The sequence below is a fragment of the Takifugu flavidus genome, unplaced genomic scaffold, assembly GCF_003711565.1.
Source record: "Takifugu flavidus isolate HTHZ2018 unplaced genomic scaffold, ASM371156v2 ctg305, whole genome shotgun sequence".
NCBI lineage: Eukaryota > Metazoa > Chordata > Actinopteri > Tetraodontiformes > Tetraodontidae > Takifugu > Takifugu flavidus.
This window is the reverse complement of record NW_026621943.1, coordinates 1-5,000: the sequence shown is the minus strand read 5'-3', so window position 1 is coordinate 5,000 and position 5,000 is coordinate 1. Positions and strand designations below refer to the sequence as shown.

The following is a 5,000-nucleotide window of genomic DNA, read 5'->3' as shown; positions in this document are numbered from 1 at the left end:
AGGTCTATTCAGGGGTACTGGAGAGGAGGGTCCGCCAGATAGTCGAACTTCGGATTCAGGAGGAGCAATGTGGTTTTCGTCCTGGGCATGGAACAGTGAACCAGCTCTACACCCTCAGCAGGGTCTTTGAGGGTGCATGGGAGTTTGCCCAACCAGTCCACATGTGTTTTGTGGACTTGGCGAAGGCATTCAACCGTGTCCCTCGGGGGGTCCTATGGGTCCTTCAAGAGTATGGGGTGCCGGGCCCCCTGATACACACCGTCCACTCCCTGTACGATTGGTGTCAGAGTTTGGTCCACATTGCTGGCAGTAAGTCGAACTTGTTTCCGGTGAGGGTTGGTCTCCGCCATGGCTGCCCTTTGTCAGTGATTCTGTTCATAACTTTTATGGACAGAATTTCTAGGTGCAGTCATGGTGTTGAGGGGGTCCGGCTTGGTGACCTCAGGATCGCGTCTTTGCTCTTTGCAGATGATGTGGTCCTGTTGGCGTCATCGGCCCGTGACCTCCAATGATCACTGGATCGGTTTGTGAAGCGGCTGGGATGAAAATCAGCACCTCCAAATCCGAGGCCATGGTTTTCAAACGGAATAAGGTGGAGTGTCTTCTCCGGGTCAAGGAGGAGATCCTGCCCCAAGTGGAGGCGTTCAAATACCTTGGGGTCTTGTTCACGAGTGAGGGAAGAATGGAGCAGGAGATCGACAGGTGGATTGGTGCGGTGTCCGCAGTAATGCAGACTCTGCAGCCAGTCAGCCAGCCAGTCAGTCAGTCAGCCAGCCAGCCAGCCACCCACCTGATTCAGCTGTCTGTCAGACCTCCAGTCAGCCACTGGGTAAAGAAAGCTGCCTTTAATCTGCAGTCTAGAAGAATTCAGAGGGATTCAAATGTGCCAGGATGAAGAAAATCTCCCCTCTGAAGGTGTTGTGCAGATGAAGCTGAAGGCAGCGATCTTCATCATGTGGAGGGGACAAATGATCATCCAGTTGATGAATCTGGAGAGGCCAGCGGTAAGTCAGAAGCCTCAGAGAGAAAAGTGTCTCTCAGCTCTATTTGCTGCTCGTCAGCAGGGGCAGTAGAAGAGGACCAAGTCCGACAGTTTCCAGGGGACGCACATTTACTTTCTTTTCTCTTTTCATCTGGAGAATGTCCATATATTTGACACAGACAGTCTTTAAATCAGATGATCTCCTGAGTCAAAGACAAGAACACAACAGCATTATTAAAGGTTTAATCAGAAGCATTTAGAAGCACCTGACTGACGTGTGATACCCTTTTCTTCAGAACTCTGCCCGCCAGTATGTGGATGAAGGTTTTCTCTCCATGACAGCTGTCAAAGGTTGGACTTTACTTTTGTCTTTCAGTTTATTAAGTTCATCTGTTTTGTTCACTCTAACGTGAATATTTGATGCTCTTCCAAACTTCATGTTATCCAGCAGCTGAGTTGTCATGACAACAGAGGACAACACAGCTGAAACAAGTCTTCTATCATCATCATCATCATCATCACCAGCAGCAGTTGATGCCTTCTACCAGTGAATCTATCAAGCTTTACTTCTGTTGTTGCCATGGTGATTTTGAAGCTGATGATTTGTTTGATTGACAGCTATAAATAAACAGTTGCATCATCGTCTGGTCTTCATCTGATCATTTACTAGCAGATTCAAAAATAAAGAACAAATGCTGAATCCTGATGGTCAACGCATGGATCCAGGCTCATTTAGAGGACTCAGACAGGAGCTGAATGTGACCTGGCAAAAGGGTTAGCAAAAGTGGCTATTGTGTCCTTCAGTCCAGATGGGTGATGCAGTGAGTCAGTCTTTCAAATGAACCCAAGCCCATGTTTTGGTTGAGGGTTAGTTAATAAATTGGAGTGATATATTGTTGCCACGAGGAATATGATCATTAATATGGGCAGGAGGGTTAGGACGCAATACGTTAGCCAACGGAAGCTCCACTCTCCCAACTAAATGCTGGTTCACCTGTCTTTGTAATGATCCAGGAACCATAATGAGATCATTGGATAAAGACCAATGAGGATTCAGGAAAGGAAGGTCAATGAATAACATTTGTCTCATCCTTGATTAACTGATTATAGTTATTACACATAAGTGATTTTCAATGCAATTCAATCTTTATTTATATGGCACTTTTCATACACTGGGTAGCACAAAGTGCCTCACAAAGGATAAAAACAACAAAGAGAAACAAGAGAATCAAGAAAAAGGACACACACACAGATACACACACACACACATGCATACACAAAATCAAACACACACACAAACAAGCTGAGACATGGCTGGGCACCGAGACCTGAGGCGAAGGAGACGCCACCTTTGGAGGCCCACCAGGCCGAGGGAGGTCACGGTCCGTGGCCACAGGTGGTACCGCCACAAAGACCACCCCGACCCGGACAGACCGGAGGCCCACACCAAAGCACAGAGCCCCCTAACCACCCAGGCCAGAGCTGTCCACGGGACAGCACCCCCAGCAGTAGACCGGAAACATCTCCCAGCCTGGCAGGCCCCCATGAGGAAACCCCATGAGGAAACACTGGAGCTAAAAACTGAAGGACTAAAACAGTAAATGGGATAAAAGGTGTAAAAGCTAAAAACTGAGAAACTAAGAACTGAGGGAGTAAAACAGTAAAGGTATCAAGTCAAATAAGGATAAGACATAAAAAGCATGAGAACATAAAAGAAATTAAAAATAATCAAAAAATCAATTAAAGGCCTGATTAAAAAGGTTTGTCTTGAGCCTCTTTTTAAAAATCTCAGCAGTCTCTGCGGCCCTGAGGTTCTCCGGCAGGCTGTTCCACAGTCGGGGACCAGAATAACTGAAGGCCGCTTCCCCGTGCGTTTTAGAGCTTACATGTGGGATGGTTAAAAGGCCGGTGCCAGAGGACCTCAGAGTCCGCGAGGGTGATAGAGTAAAAGCAGGTCAGATAAATAAGTCGGGCCAAGACCATTAAGACATTTAAAAACGAATAAAAGAACCTTAAAATCGATCCTGAAACGCACGGGTAGCCAATGCAGCGATTCTAAAACCGGTGTGATGTGCTCCCGCCCTCTGGTCCTCGTCAGCTCTCGTGCAGCTGAGTTTTGTAATAATTGTAGGTTAGAGATGCTCTTTTTGGGAAGACCAGAGAGCAGGGCATTACAATAATCTAGACCACAAGAGATAAAAGCGTGCATCAGCACCTCCGTGCTGGCCTGAGAGAGAAACGGGCGGACTCTGGCTATATTCTTCAGGTGGTAAAAACCTACCTTTGTTATGTTTTTGATGTGTGGGATAAAACTAAGCTCAGAGTCAAAGATCACACCCAGATTTCTGACAGATTGAGATAGCTTAAAATCCTTTAATTTTGGTAAAAGTTTCTCTCTCTGACCTTCAGGACCAATGACTAAGACCTCTGTTTGGTCCTGGTTGAGCTGTAGGAAGTTTTCTGCCATCCATGACTGGATATCTAGAATACAGTTAAAAAGGGCATCAACTGGCCCTGTGTCACCAGGAGCCACGGCGATGTACAGCTGCGTATCGTCAGCATAGCTGTGGAAGCTGATGCCGTGGCTCCTGATGACGTCCCCAAGAGGAAGCATGTAAAGATTAAAAAGGGTTGGACCTAAGATTGACCCTTGGGAACGACCACAACCTCCTATCTTTAGTATTGCTGCGCCAACTGGTGGTCTTTTGGGTTGAGGATAACGGTGATCTATATGTACCTATAGCGTCATTGGCCTCCACTCCAGCCACTCCTGGTAGTTCCTCAAAAACACTGAGTTTCTAGTGGATGCACAATCTGTGGAAGCCAACATAGAAACTTCTGAAGAGCCAAAGTTCTTGCAACAAAAATATAGTCCCCAATTAGGTTGTTTTGTTATCACACGACCCCGTCCCCATTATCTTAAGAGAATATAAAAGAATGAGTGGAGACAGAAGAGAGAATGAGACGTTTTTGGCGCGTGTCGCTCTTGATTTAGTGTTTATTTTTGCAGTAAATTTAAAGGAGGCCTTTTCACTTTATGTTTGATTAAATTTAAGCTGATATTCCATTCTTGACATCTTTAAATTTACTGTATTCATGGGAGATTTATTTGGTCATTTTGCTTCTTTTTATTTCCTATTTCCCACATTTATTCATAGTTTTTATTAGACTGCAATAAATCCTATAACATTGAACAGACTGACTAAAGTCAAATGACCTGCGGTTCCCACCGATAGCCGTCATTCTGACGGGTTTTTGCTGGCTGCAGCTGAAATATTCCAATGCTCCATGTCACAGAGACAGTAAATACTAAACCCTAAAGATTCTGAAGGCATGATGTAAAATAGTAACGTATAATACAGACATTTGAAGAGACAATTAAGAGAATGTTTTCATGCTTCTAAGAGTGGCCGAGGAGCCATTTAGAACTTTATAAAGATGCATTGTGTGATACCAGGAACTAATTTAACTTCAAGGCGAAGCTGCTTCTGCTTTGTCGACCATCGACTGATCTCCTGAAAGTCCACCAGCGCTTTTTAAAAACTGAATTTCTCATCTATGGAGGGAGTAGACGGCAGATGTTTCCACAGATGCTCTTCACCAGTGGTCAGTGAGTGATGCAGCAGATGAGCGGGAGTTGACTGGCTTCAACCAGCTACTGACTCAATGTCTCCAGCCCATAGTCTGGATTCTCTACGAGATCAGACAGCAGCTTCACTCCTGAATCCTGCAGATTGTTGAACCTGAGGTCCAGTTCTCTGAGATGGGAGGGATTGGACCTCAGCGCCGAGGCCAGAGAGTCACAGCTGATCTCTGATAAGCTGCAGCTCCTTAATCTAAATAAAGAAGGGAAACTTTTATAAGGTTATAAGTGAAACCAGTATTAATCTGAAAGGTTAATCAAAGGCATGATCTGTAAATATTTAATTTAGTTACAGGTTAAAAAATGATAGTAATATGTAATTACCACAATTCCAACCTCTCAGGTTTGCACTGTTCCAAAGGAGAATATATATTG

General features: G+C 44.9%; 1 long non-coding RNA gene across 1 annotated transcript; it reads left to right on the top strand.

Annotated features, from left to right (window-relative positions):
* Positions 1-745: 745 nt before the first annotated feature.
* Positions 746-1,561, top strand: LOC130520213 (uncharacterized). The gene is made up of 4 exons (XR_008948713.1): positions 746-829; positions 927-1,004; positions 1,279-1,333; positions 1,431-1,561. It is a non-coding gene; the product is annotated as an uncharacterized LOC130520213 (long non-coding RNA).
* Positions 1,562-5,000: the final 3,439 nt, after the last annotated feature.